This window comes from Mus caroli, chromosome X (genome assembly GCF_900094665.2).
Source record: "Mus caroli chromosome X, CAROLI_EIJ_v1.1, whole genome shotgun sequence".
Taxonomy (NCBI): domain Eukaryota; kingdom Metazoa; phylum Chordata; class Mammalia; order Rodentia; family Muridae; genus Mus; species Mus caroli.
This window is the reverse complement of record NC_034589.1, coordinates 42,972,997-42,988,232: the sequence shown is the minus strand read 5'-3', so window position 1 is coordinate 42,988,232 and position 15,236 is coordinate 42,972,997. Positions and strand designations below refer to the sequence as shown.

General features: G+C 38.5%; 1 pseudogene; it reads left to right on the top strand.

Moving 5' to 3' along the window:
* Positions 1 to 14,290: 14,290 nt before the first annotated feature.
* The window catches only part of LOC110286903, a 3,130-nt pseudogene continuing 2,184 nt past the window's right edge, over positions 14,291 to 15,236 (top strand).

The following is a 15,236-nucleotide window of genomic DNA, read 5'->3' as shown; positions in this document are numbered from 1 at the left end:
GACTTGCAAACTTTATCTGCCCCAGTACAGGGGAATGCCAGAGCCAAAAAGTGGAAGTGAGTGGGTAGGGGAGTGGGGGAGGAAGTTATGGGGGACTTTTGGGATAGCATTGGAAATGTAAATGAGGAAAATACCTAATAAAAAAGTATTGAAACAATGCCATGCACACTATCATATCACCACTAAGACTGATCTTCAATAACAATGAAAGTAATAGAAAGCCAACATACACATGGAAGCTAAGCAACACTCTACTCAATGATAACTTGGTCAAGGAAGAAATAAAGAAAGAAATTAAAGACTTTTTAGAGTTTAATGCAAATATAGCCAAAACATACCCAAACTTATGGGACAAAATGAGAGCAATTCAAGAGTAAAACTCATAGCTCTGAATGCATCCAAAAAGAAACTAGAGAGAGCATACACTAGCAGCTTGACAGCACACCTGAAAGCTCTAGAACAATCGAAAGCATATTCACCCAAGAGGATTAGACAGCAGGAAAATAATCAAACTCAGGGCTGAAATCTGAAATCACCCAAGTAGAAACAAAAAGAATCACCAAACCAGGAGCTGGTTCTTTGAGAAAATCAACAAGATAGATAAACCCTTAGCCAGACTAATTAGAGGGCACAGGGACTATAACTTAATTAACAAAATCATAAATGAAAAGGGAGACATAACAAGATAATCTGAGGAAATCTAAAACATCATCAGATCCCACCTCAAAAGCCAATACTCAACAAAACTGGAAAACCTGGATGAAATGGACAATTTGTTGGGTCTTTTTGTCGTTTTGGTATCAGAGTAATTGTTGTATATTGTTTTTTGTTTGTTTGTTTATTTGTTTTGTTTTTTCAAGACAGGGTTTCTCTGTATAGCCCTGGCTGTCCTGGAACTCACTCTGTAGACCAGTCTGGCCTGGAACTCAGAAATCAGCCTGCCTCTGCCTCCCAAGTGCTGGGATTAAAGGCGTGCACCACCACAGCTTGGCAAGATTTAACATATTTTAAGTAAATTCAAAGGGTTACTACAGTTCAAACTTGTTTTCTAAATATCTAAGAGTTGGTGTGATTTAGGTCTAAGAGAAAATAATTGAGTATGGTAGTGGTAGCCTCTGTCTTTATCTCTAATAGATCTCTGTAAATTAGTTGTTTTCTACATTCTCAATTTAGAGTGGACAAGGTGGTGGCAGCACATACCTTTACTCCCACCATCCAGGAACAAAACTCAGATGTAGCTCCTAATTAGTATATTTTTACACTAAAGAAATCACATACCATATTTGCAGATTATTATAAAAACACTCTACATGGTTACTAGAAAGTCAACTAGTTTCCAATGAGGACAGGAACAAAGATTTGCTTTTGAGACTGCTGATAAGCTCATCTCTTTACATGCAACCTTGATCAATATGGAATCAGATGATATCCTAATTATGGATAACCTATTTATTGGTGGATTGTCAAGTGGGAATTCTACATAAAGCAATAATAAATCCACCACCATTTTCTTTCCTTCTCCCCCTCCCTTCCCCCTCTCTCTAAGTGCTCATGGCTGGCCTCCTTTTCTATCTTCTCTCTTTCTCTCTGTCTTTCTACAATAAAGCTCTAAAACCATGAACCATCTCTGCTCATCAAGACCCACCATGTTGGAGCAACAGAGCAGGCTTTCCTGTAAAGAGCTGTGTCTAAACTCCCACCAGAAGGCCTTCCTGCACTCCAGCCATGGACCAGACCACCAGACCCGCATGGGAACCACCCAGTCCCCCCTCTCTCCCTGCCCTCTTCTCCCTTTGGCCCCAGGGCTGACTGAGCTTCCCAGTGGGGCCACCACTTCATTCTCAGCTCTTCTGAGACATACAGTAACATCTGGGATGTCCAAGACTGAGAGCATGTCATCTCTGGCCTCCATGAGGCCCAGAGACCTCAGATTGCTCCCTTTCCAACCCCACCAGACTGAGCTTCCATATTCCATGGCTTCCCACAGCCAGATGCACACCTGGGGCCACGTCCATGGCAGGCCCCCACGTCTGCCTGCCCAGAGCACTGGAACTCTGGAGGGACACGGGTTCTCTCCCACCCCCTTTATTTCCCCATGCCCACTGCCCCACCATCATCAAAATTGAAAACCAATAACCTGTAGATAAATGGCAAAGATATCTGGTTGTAGGAGTTGTAAATGGAAATGTCAAAACTTTGAAAAGACATCAAATTATACATAGCTCATGGAGGCAAGCCATAAAAAGAGTCTGAAAGTAATGTAATAGTGGAAAAATTACTATCATGATTAACTAAGACTAGCACATTAAAATTTGCCAAGGAACAAATTCAGAAAAAAATAAGCAAGAATAATAGATTATACATTTGGAAAAACTTTAAAGTTTACCCCTAGCACTAAAAAAATAAGGGAAAATGGAGATCCAAAATAAACCAAAACAGCCCTATGAGAATAAGCAAATAAGCATTAAGAGGAATCCATAGCCAGGTGGGGATTCACACCTTTAATCCCAGCACTTGAGAGGCACAGGCCTTTAATCCCAACACTTGGGAGGCAGAGGCAGGCATATAGGATTACAATGATTTAAATTTAAAAGCCTTTTGAAAAAGGCAGGCTGAGATTCAAAGTAAATGTCCTTTCTGGTCTAAAATATATACACTTAAACCTTTAATTTATATATAAAGGAAAGTAGAATATAGGTATACTTATCCATACATATTAAGGTATATTTAGTTTCAAATTTTCAAAGGAATTTTAAGTTTCAATTGAAATACAACCCTTTTTTTTTTCTGTTGCCAAAAACCATTTTGCCCTAGGAAAAATGTATCTGGCCCCAAAAGGACGCCCCCTCCCTCTACCCTATTTAGGGTTGGGGCAGGCTTTTTCTTTTATCTTTCCAGAAGAAGAATAGGATCCAACTAAGTAATCCAGAGATCATTGGACAAGTGAAACATTTGGAGAAAAAGGATGGATCATTAAGAGATAATGTCTCAACAAATTGGCCAAATGCCCATTTCCAACTTCTCTCTGTTTCCCTCTACAGACATGAATGACAAATGGTCTTTATGTGGTCCCAATTCAATTAAATATTAATGCTGGCTTTGGGGTTGGAGCATAGCTCTCTTCTTCAAACCCACACATGCTTGTTAAAGGAAAATCCAAAATCTTCTTTGCATATCAGAAGAGCCACCTGGTATGATATAAATATTATCTCAAAATCTGTAAGATGTGTATATAAACTTTCGTGATACTAGTAGTCATACAAAGTACTAACTCTAGAAATAAACTTCATCTGGCTTCCTGTATGTGCTTTCAGGTTTGAGTTTGAATCAGGTAACCAGGACAGCTTAGAACTTAGTATAAAGGATATACTTAATAGATTGTTGTCCTCAAACCTTTCAAAGATCAGCTGTATATGCCATTTTAAATGATTATGTTTGTTATAATAAACTGTGACCATTCCTAACAGTAACCTTTGAGGTCTCCAAGAAGATGGTGGGGCCTTGCAACAAGGGATTCACCTGAATTGTGGTAACACTAACCACTGGTATTAACTGCCCCACACATCTTCTGAGGGCAGATGTGGTGCAAACACTAGACACCTTTGGGTTGACTACTGTGTTCTACCTAGCAAGGATTGCCACTAAGATGACAAACACCACCCAAAGCTGTTCAAGATATTCTAATTGATGAGTTCACATGAGACTGACAGAAACATTTTACAGAACTTTGAACTCAAAAATATATTAAGACTGCCAAGTACAGCCAAGCTGTACATTGTGGAAAACTTGGCAGAAATGGCTTCATTATTTTAAATAGTTTTACTGTGTTAAAGTTAAAACCTTTCCTTTTTATTTTGACAAAAGGGGGAAAATGTAGGACTTTTGATCACATTGTGAACTCTGAGATTGTGTTATTTAGAAGTAAACCCTGTTTTTAGTTGTGGTGTGGCTCAGTCTTAGAACACACCTTTAATCCAAGTGCCTTCTGTTTGAATATTATCAACAGGTTAAATAAAGTCAACCATAGGTAAATAGGTGCGGTAAGCAACAAGTTGATAGGAAGTGAACCTAGGACTCTTAAGAAAAAAAAAAAAAAACATAGAAAGTAAGGGGGAATGAGGAGGACGGATAGAGAGATGCACATGAACATAGAAGGGAGGGACATTCAGTTTGAAGGAGTTTTTTTGAGATGGCAAGAAAAAGTAGTATTTGTTCCGGAACCTTGGCTAAGAATGAAGGTCAGCTGGGTCCTTTCTCTGCCTCTCTGATCTGAAATGAAGTTTTCCTTTGGTTCTTCATGACTCATCATATACTCATCAAGTTGATGAGAACATGAAATGAGCTTATATAAGAATAAAGGAGTCATAAAATAGGACTGTTGCCATACCAACAAAATAATATTTTAGTTCAAGTCATACCATAAGGCTAGAAGAGGCCAAAGCAGATTGTGTTTGATAGAAAATTTCCCTCTGACAGAGACTGAAATGTAAATGGGACTACCGAACAGAAGTCTAAGTTATGCTGCTGATTCTGTCATTTTTGGACAAAGCAGGTATTTTAGAACAAGTAGTTTCAAAAATGTAGAGGTTATGTCTTCATCATTAAGGTGCTATTCTGTACCATGGTGCTTTTCACAGATGAAGAATAAAAAATTATGTTAGAATAAGATTAACAGAAATTTGCAACCAAAACTAAGTATATATGAAAATTTCATAAGTACATTTGCTATACGAAAATATCATTTGGGAAAATATGATTTACAATCCATGTAAAAATACAAAAATGGGATAGTAGAACATATGTTACATGAAAGAACATGGAAAAATACTGTGAGCTTAAATATTAAGCAGGGATGGAAACATGGACTGTAAGGGACAGAAGTTTTCATCAAAACTAAGTATAAGGAAGCCTTTTGAAACCCCACTTTTCCATAAATTAACTTAAAATATACACCCTTAAAATGAGTTTAAATGTAAGTACCAAATATTATTATCTTAGTTCAGGTTTCCATTGCTGTGAAGAGACACCATGACCAAGGCAACTCTTACAAGAACATTTATTTGGGGCTAGATCAAGATTCACAGGTTCAGTCCATTATCATCAAGGCAGAAAACATGGCAGCATCCAGACAGACATGGTGCTAAGAAAGTAGCTGAGAGTTTTACATCTGCATCCACAGTCATTCAGGAGAAGACTGTCTTCTAGGTGGTTAGGTGGAGGATTTCAAAGTCCATCCCCACAGTGACATACCTACTCCAACAAGGCCACACCAACACCAACAAGGCCATATTTCCTAACAGTGCCACTCCCTGGGGCAAGCATATTAAAATCACCACAATTCTTTAACAATTTTGTTCTTGTGGGTTACTAAATGACAAAGTTAGAATCAGTCACAGGTTATCTTGCTATACGTAATCGGTCAGAGAATCTTAAAGGACACCAATTATGAAATAGACTATTACCATTGCTTTTGGTTGCGTGATGTAAGTACTTAGGACATTATTGTTAAAGACACTATATATTTTGTTTGCTGGACACAGAGAAATCAGTCTTGAGGTAATCAGAAAACACTCCCTTGCTGCTAGCTTTCATCGTGAAGGAAGGTGCTATGGAGGTTGCTATGGAAGAAAAGCAATCAATGGTCTTATCCAGCACTTGCATGCTACAAGACTGACCCATCTGGCAAGATATGTCCACTGGGCCAATAGCTGCAAAACATTTTATAGGATGAACAAATCACTGTTTTCACTGGACTTGAACTCTAATTCATGGGAAGGAATTTATACCTGATTCAAGAAATATGCTCAATACTCACGGATAGGGATTTCATAGACCCTAGTGGAGAATTTATTGTTATTTTTGATAAATGGTAACTGACTTCTAAATATTTGTTTATATGCACAGATTTGAGCTGTTACCAACTTTGATTAGAGAAACTTATTTTGGTGGGCACAGAGTGTAGCTGATATACTCAGTGACACTCTACTAGAGAAAACTATTTTTCCTTTCTCAGCATTTATCAATTATGAATAGCTTCTTGGTTAGCAATCTTAAATACTAGAAGTGGAATTTAGCAAAAATATTGGAAATACATACAAAATTGACATGGGCTGATCTAAATCCAGAGCATAGTTAGAAGAATGCTGTGGGGGTAGGTGTGTGTGTGTCTGTGTGTCTGTGTGTGTGTGTGTCTGTGTATGTTTGTGTGTATATGTATGAGGCAGAAAGGAGGGGAGAGAGAAGAGAGCCCTACAGAAGAGAATCTTCTCTCAAATACAAATAAAAGCACTCAAATATGAGTAAAAAGTGGGAGAGAATTTCATTTTATCTGCAGCTCAGAAGAATTTCAGTCACGAGAATGACAATGATGTAGGCAGGAAAGATCACCAGCAGAGGTATTGATCCACATTAGAGAGTTGAAATGGTTGAAATTCTCAACGAAAAAAACCAAAAATACACAACTTAAAAACATGTTTCATGTAAGTACACTGTAGCTGTCTTCAGACACCCCAGAGGGCATGAGACTTCATTATGGGTGGTTGTGAGCCACCATGTGGTTGCTGGGATTTGAACTCAGGACCTCTAGAAGAACAGTCAGTGCTCTTAACTGCTGAACCATCTCTCCAACAGCCTAGCAAACACAGAAGTGGATGCTAACAGTCAGCTATTAGATGGATCACAGGGCCTCCAATGGTGGAGCTAAAGAAAGTACCCAAGGAGCTAAAGGGGTCTGCAACCCTATAGGTGGAACAACAATATGAACTAACCAGTACCCCCAGAGCTGGTGTCTCTAGCTGCATATGTATCAAAAGATGACCTAGTGTGCCATCACTGGAAAGAGAGGCCCATTGGACACACAAACTTTATATGCCCCAGTACAGGGGAACTCGAGGGACAAGAAGTGGGAGTGGGTGGGTAGGGGAGTAGTGGGAGGGTATGGGGAACTTTTGGGATAGCATTGGAAATGTAAATGAAGAAAATACCTAATTAAAACAAAAGAAAAGGAAGAAAAGGAAAAAAAATATGTTCCATTTTGAGTGCCCAGTCAAAAGGATCAAAATGGAAGAAGTGGCATAAGAGAAGCTTATTATGATTTTGATACATAAAAGTCATCAAATCTACTCCCCTAAAGTCTCAGTATGAGCGACTCTAGTCATGCAGCATAGAGTTGTATATCATAATCCTCAAACTCGGTGATAGAGCTACATATATGCATGTGATATTAAACAATGTACGGACATCTAGATGATAACATTTAGTAGAAACAAAGAATAAAACTATCAACATTTAGATCATGTAAAAGGAAGAAAGAACAGTGTCTTTGCTAAAATATTCATGGCCACTTTGAGACAGTGACTGAGTACAAATGCAAACCTGTAACAAAGGATATTCAGGGAAGGAGGGGTGCAGTGGTTCAATATTGTGATTAATACCTATACATGACTTGTAATCAAAGACTCCCATGAAAAATAGATACCTCAAAATAGAAAATTTACATGTAGTGGTTAGATAGAACAAATTGTTACTGAATTTTAAAATAAATCTGTGTTTCTTTTGTGCATATTTGTTCTCAACTGCTGTATCTTCTTATCTCAAAATAAAAATATCACACAGGTAGGAATAACAACTGTTAAAGTTTCTGTCTATATACCTATGCACATACATAGGCATTGGTATTTATGTTGAGGTATTACCTTGGAACACTGAATATTGTTAAATACAAGAATGTTAGTTTTTATTTCAAGATGTCTAGATTAGAGACACTGCTTTTGGTTTCATCTGTGGAAATAAAACAATAATTTGGTATATCATGTGAAACTCATTGTTTCAAAACAGCAGTTCCATCAACTGTTAATTCTACATAGGAATATGGCCTTGATTTTATGTGTAATGGATGCTTTGATAAGTTCTTGAACTCATTGTATATACAGTCTGACTTTGAAGAAAATGACCAAAAATTTATCAACAGCAACAACAACAACAACAAAATTCTAGCTGCATATGTATCAAAAGATGGCCTAGTAGGTCATCACTGGAAAGAGAGGCCCATAGGACTTGCAAACTTTATATGCCCCAGTACAGGGGAATGCCAGGGCCAAAATGTGGGAGTGGGTGGGTAGGGGAGTGTGTGGGGGGGTGTATTGGGGACTTTTTGGATAGCATTGGAAATGTAAATGAGGAAAATACCTAATAAAAAAAAATTAAAAAAAATTCTCCAAACATGGTATTTAGGACATAGGAGTAAATTGTGACAGTCCTAGCATTTTCTAATTTACTTGTATTTTATATATTCTAATGCATAGTTATATTTACTTTGTTTATTAAATTTATTAATGGATTCCATTATCATATATCATGTATGTTGCCTTCACATTAAAGAATGTGAGTTCTGTAATAAGATGGTGGTACAAATATAAAATATACAGCTTCCTTCCTGAAGGAGCTCATAGGCTAGATACAAAGCTTATTACAATTCAAGGTAGAGAGTACATGGTATAAAGCATGAGTACCTACTCCAGATACATTTTGGCTATGTTTTTAGCTATCAAATAAGGCTTTGGGGTCCAGTGGCTTAAGACTTCTCTAGATCTCAAACTGACATTCCCATTTCTTTAGGATGGAGTCAGTTTTGATGTAGTATTAAACATAAACATTCATCATGTCCATGAAGTTGGAGTTTTCTGTATTATAAGACAGCACATTTCTTCACACATTCCCTTTTTACACAATTCCATGGTGCTGCTAAAATATTACAGTTTCCAAAGAGGTTTATTTATTTATTTATTTAAAAATATTTTTATTAATTCATTGGGAATTTTAAGCATGCATATATTTTTTATTATAATCATTCCACACTCTACCATCTAACTCCTTCATGGTCTACTCCACCTCTCTACTTGTTTTGCAACTTCATATCCTCTTATTTCATACACAACTGAGTCCAATTTTTGCTGTCAATATATGCATGGGTGTAGGTCCATTTGCCAGTGTATGCTTGATCTACCAGGGACCACATCCATTAAACAACCTGTATCTCCCTTCCTTAGTAATCATCAACTATCAGTAGCTTCTCAGCTATGGGTGGAGAGTCATGAGATCTTCCCCTTCCTGCTAGAATTTTGACAGGCTTGTGTAGGCTTAATTTTTTCCAACTTACTTTAATAAATGTTTAACCCCTCCTCTAGTACACTACCCATCAGAGGTAGTGGAAAAGAAACCTTATTAGGACACAGGGGTTGGGGTAGAAGTAGACCTGTTTGGAAATAGTTCTTTGGGAGCAAGTTCAACTTTCATTGCCAGAATATCAGCAGATCAGTCCAGTAGCAAACATCAAGTATGAATCAGCAGCCACAGTCTATTGTTCTTGGCAGAAACCATACACAAACCATCAGCTGTTGTCCAGTCCACTTTGCAGCCACCATACATGAACAAACAAGGGCAGTTCAATTCAGAAACTGCAAGGATTGTCAACTGGCCTGAGGCTGCAGAAGTGGCAAGAAGCTGCAAGAAACCCAGGAGAAGTTCTTTGATGAGCTTCTCTCTATGGAATCACCTTGAGCTGTGCTCAGAAATGCACTGTAAGGCAAACCAATACATGTTGTCTTTAGTGAAGAATAGGGAGGCAAAGCAAAACAAACTAATGTTCTCATACTCCCTGTCTGTTGGGTCATATTTATATTCCTTCATCACGTGTCCTTTCACATGTCTGCTATAACAAAACATCCTTTCTCCTGTGTCTGCTTCAGCAAAACATTCTTTCACCTGTGTTCCCCAGCATTTGACACAACTGACTTTCCAACGAAACTAGAAGTTTCCACCTCAGGCTTGATCTTGTGCTGGTTTTATGCAGGCAACCATAGCTGCATGTGAGTTCATGAGAAAGATAAGCCTGTCATGTCCAGAAGACACTGTTTCATATTTCATACAATACCTCTGGATTTAACAGTCTTTCTGTCTCTCTTCAATATTGTTCTCTGAGACATTGGGAGGATGGGGAAGGTGAGATATATGCCCCATTTATTTTTTATTTATTATTTATTTTATTGGGTATTTATTTCATTTAAATTTCCAAAGCTATCCCAAAAGTCCCACACACACTCCCCCACCCACTCCCCCACCCACCTACTCCCACTTCTTGGCCCTGGTGTTCCCCTATACTGAGGCATATAAAGTTTGCACGACTAATGGGCCTCTCTTTCCACTGATGGCCGACTAGGCCATTTTCTGATTCATATGCAGCTAGAGACACGAGCTCCAGGAGGGTAGTTAGTTCATATTGTTGTTCCACCTATAGGATTGCAGATCCCTTTAGTTCCTTGGGTACTTTCTCTAGCTCCTCCATTGGGGGCCCTGTGGTCCATCCAATAGCTGACTGTGAGCATCCACTTCCGTGTTTGCTAGGCCCTTATATGCCCCATTTATAACTGAGCACTCTATAAACTCATATTCTCACCAGCAGTGTATATTTCTTAAAACTAGGCAATTCAGACATACCCAAAGAAAATTCTTTACATCCCCTCAGCATTCCCTTCAGGGAATTTTGTATAATAGGAGCACAAAGGAATAGATTATCTAATTATTCATTGTAAGAAAACTCATGTATTTCTGTTAATTGAAACTAAATTTAGATTTTAAAAATTGAGGTATTGTTTTTCATAGCCAAAGACCTTTGCTAACAATCTCATGCAAACTCAATTTAATTTAAGCATGCCTCTGAAAATAGGCTTGTATAATGCCTGTTTAAATATTGATATAAAAGCTTGATTGGGGGTTGCAGAAAAGGGATGGAAGGAGCACTGGTAGATGTGGTTCAAGCTAGGGCCCACTGTACCCTGGTATTTTTCACATGACTATCTTTGTGAACATCAAGTATAAAATTTACTTTTAGTCACCTCATGTAATTGTTGTCTGGGGAGCTTACTGCTAAATAATCTTCCCCTTTCTAGTTATTTCTGAATTCTGACTGGCTGACTCAACCCAGCTGTTCTGGCTCAAACTCTTCTACAATCTGTCTGAGTCGATCTGGCTTTTCTCAGCTTCTGACTGAATTGCTTTGCCTGGCTTCAAAATAATTCTGGCAAGTTGTTATAATCTTCTGACTTCTCATTTTCTGGCTTCAACTGCAGCTTTAGACCTGCACTGAGCTGCATGAACTCATGAGAAAACTCAACTCCACTGCACTGAACACACTGCACTGACTCCCAATGGACTCAATGGAACTGACTCTCTCTCCCTGTGCTGCTTAATTTAAGTCATATCTCTTTCTTTTTCTTTCTCCTGAGAGTTGGGTGCATCCTGTCTCTGACTCAGTATGTAAAATCTTTCTCTGATTCATCACTTTGTCTACCCCTCAATTAGATGCCACTTTCAAACATGACTGCTTCTTTCTACAAACTAATATTTTGTTAACAATGTTTACTCAGGGTGTGCCTGTATTCTGGTCAGAGGGATTAAAGTTGTGTGGAATGTTTGCATTCCATCTTGATCACACAGACCTAACTTTTTTTTCCTTTTTAAAATTATTATTAATCATTCCATTTGTTTACATCTCAAATGATATCCCACTTCCCAGTTACCCACTCCACCAACCCCCCCATCCCATGTTATCCCACTTTCTTGTTACCCCACAGCCACCTCCCCATCCCACATCTGCCCTCCCTCTTCGTTTTTTCCTGTATGAGAGTGCTCCCCTAACCACCCACACTCTCTCGCCCCACCACTCCAGCCTGCCCCTACTCTGGGGCATCAAACCTCCCCAGGGCCAAGGGCCTCCCCTCCTGTTGCTGTATGGGAAGGCCATCTTCTGTTACATATGTATCTGGAGCCATGTATTTCTCTAGGTACACTCCTTGGTTGGTGGTCTAGTCTCTGGGAGAACTGGGTGGTTGGGCAGCCTATGTTGTTCTTCCAATGGGGTTGCAATTCCCCTCTGCCCCTCCAGTACTTCTGCTAGCTCCTGACCAGGTTCCCTGAGTTCAGTCTGATGGTTGGCTCCAAGCATCAGACCTAGCTTTCAGGATGTGATTCCTTGCCAGAGCAACCATGTTGCTAGATCAAAAATTCCTCTCCACAAGGAAACAAGCTCTGTGTTCTAGGGGAAGTGCATTTTCAAGGGCATCCTCAAGAGGCTACGCAAAATGTATAGGTTGTACAATAGTTACAAGCTTCTCATTGATCAGCTCCTTCCACAAGACACACTCAACGTACACACACACACACACAAACATACACACACACACACACTCACCATACAACCAAAACACTGAATGAGTATGTCTTCAACAGCTAAACATGATGGGCACAGACCTCAGTCACAGTTGGCCTGGCCTTTGAGAAGAAGAAGCTCTATGCTGCTTCTAGCTGTAATGAAGTCTCTGGACTTTGGAGGCAGTGCCAGGGATCAAGCTGTGCTGTGAATTCATGAAGGTCTACTCCACTGCCACCCCTTCACCACAATAGAAAATTTTATTTATTTATTTATTTATTTATTTATTTGGAACAGAGCATGATTTGAAGCATCAGTGTCTCAACAGTGAAAGCTTATCTGAGAATCAAGAATCTAGAAGTTCTTAATCATGGGCCAATGTTCTGACAAAATATATTTTATCAATGATTTCTACACATAGACACTCATTATGGATTTTTTTTTACTTTAGAGCATAATGAACTTCATTAAATTTTTAATTTTCAGTAAAATGTACCAAGTTAAAGTGGGAACAAACTGTGTATTCCCATGTAATATGATTTCAGAAGTAAATACAGAGCACTTCCATCACTCTCTAATCTTATGCCTGTATCTCAGTCAGTTGATCCACTACTAGTCTTAAATGATTTGCTTTCTGCTAATATATGCTAATTTCTCAGGAATTTGATAAAACTTATGTAATTCAGAGTATCCAGTACAGATAGATAATAAATTAAGTGAGCCAATGACATACCAAGTCTCACCCAGGATACAGCTAAGCATGTGGTTGTGAACTTTATATGAGCCAAAATGTTTGTGACCTAGAAGAAATATTAGTAAAATTAAAATCCTCAAAAAGCAATTTTATAATATTTATATGTTTTAGAGTATGAGACCATGAAACATTATAAAAATGAACATCAAAATTATATTTAATTACATGTTAGAGACCTGTACTAAGTAGTCAATTCCTACACATTTAAGTGAAATGTCTATCTCTCGAAGTTTCCAATGAAAAGTACATTTCTGCTTAAAATTTGGTCTCAAAGGAAAGTTAACTAGATACTACAACATGTTATTTAGCAACATGAATCTGCAGTTTGGAAAAAATATGGGGTCTGGAGTTGTGGATATATTTTAATAGACTCTCTCATGAGCAGTATAACAGGGCTTAATGCCATGACCTAAATCTGTAACAATGTACACAAGGCCAATTACTGGTTGTTATGGAATAAGTATCAGTAACTTCTTGGATATTGTTGCTTCTTTGTTCAAAAGATTCCTTGTGTGCAAAACAAAGAGGTTAATCCACATGCTTTTAACCTCTCAACATTCTGGGATTCTGTTACCATGAATTTCTTGATGAAATAAAGTTTATAGGCAAGAAAATTTTATTTTATTCTCCCCAGTGAAGGGGACATTTATGAAGGACTCACCAAACAGATATTTGAACTCTAAATATAGGTTGAGAGACCATGTTAGCATATCTATAAATTCAATGAGTCTTGAAATTCACATACACTAGAAAGTATGTGGGAGAGGGTGGTATGGGAAATCTTATTAATTGGGGTTTTTAAAAGCCACATACATACCTAACCACAATGTAAAAATACTTAATCTTAACAGTAGTATCACTATGTTTAGAAGACTTTATACCGGTGAGAGTATTTCAAAGTTATCAAAACAAAACAAAACAAAACAAAAATCTGGAAAGATAGTTCTGTTGAAAATAAGGTAAACTTGATACAAATTAAATTTCACAAATTTCCAATACCCAAGATCAGAAAGGAATGTTTTGAAAATAAGTCTTTTCAAACAAAGCCATATGAAAAATTTGCTACAAATTTCATTATAAATCTGGATACATAATACATGTGGGATCCAAACAAAACAGAAAGTTAAGGTCATTTTCATCATATAAGGAAGAAGAATGTAACAGACACTTAGAAATAAAGTGAAACTCAGCTTTACATCGGGAGAATTAAAACATAGCCACAGAATAAAATTGACATTGTCAAAACACTACTCATGGTCACTGTTACTACTGTACCTCTCACCATAAGTTAGGCTAAAGGGGTCATGGAAGGAGGACTGCGCCTCGTCTTCCTGAATGTTGAGAACAAAAAGATGCACCTGGACTTTTCCCGGAGCCCTCTGCATTTTTAAGGCGTCGGGTGGAGTTTGAGTTCGTAAGTCGTGTTCCTTACTGAATATAGAAGTCACTTCTACCTTCCTCCCCTGGAAAACTTGTTATCTTCCATTAAGTGTTTCCTACAGAAGGCATCTGTGGTGGTTCTTTAAGCTACAAAAAATTGCTCAAGCTTGTGTGACATCAGCCCTGTCAAGTGTCCATGATGCTGGGCCCTGAGGTCGGTGAAGGCTATGTGGTCAAACTCCGTGGCCTACCCTGGTCCTGCTCAATTGAGGACGTACAAAACTTCCTCTCTGACTGCAAAATTCATGATGGGGTCGCGGGTGTTCATTTTATTTATACTAGAGAAGGCAGGCAGAGTGGTGAGGCTTTTGTTGAACTTGAGTCAGAAGATGATGTAAAATTGGCTCTGAAAAAGACAGGGAAAGCATGGGACACCGGTATATTGAGGTGTTCAAGTCACACAGAACAGAGATGGATTGGGTGTTGAAGCACAGTGGTCCAAATAGTGCCAACAGTGCTAATGATGGCTTTGTGAGGCTTCGGGGACTCCCATTTGGATGCACAAAGGAAGAAATTGTTCAGTTCTTCTCAGGGCTGGAAATTGTGCCAAACAGGATCACACTACCTGTGGACCCTGAAGGCAAGATTACATGGGAGGCCTTCGTTCAGTTTGCCTCACAAGAGTTAGCTGAGAAAGCTTTAGGGAAGCACAAGGAGAGAATAGGGCACAGGTATATTGAAGGGTTTAAGAGCAGTCAGTGAATACATATTGTGTGAGTTCTTTTGTGATTGTGTTATTTCACTCAAGATGATGCCCTCCAGGTCCATCCATTTGGCTAGGAATTTCATAAATTCATTCTTTTTAATAGCTGAGTAGTACTCCATTGTGTAAATGTA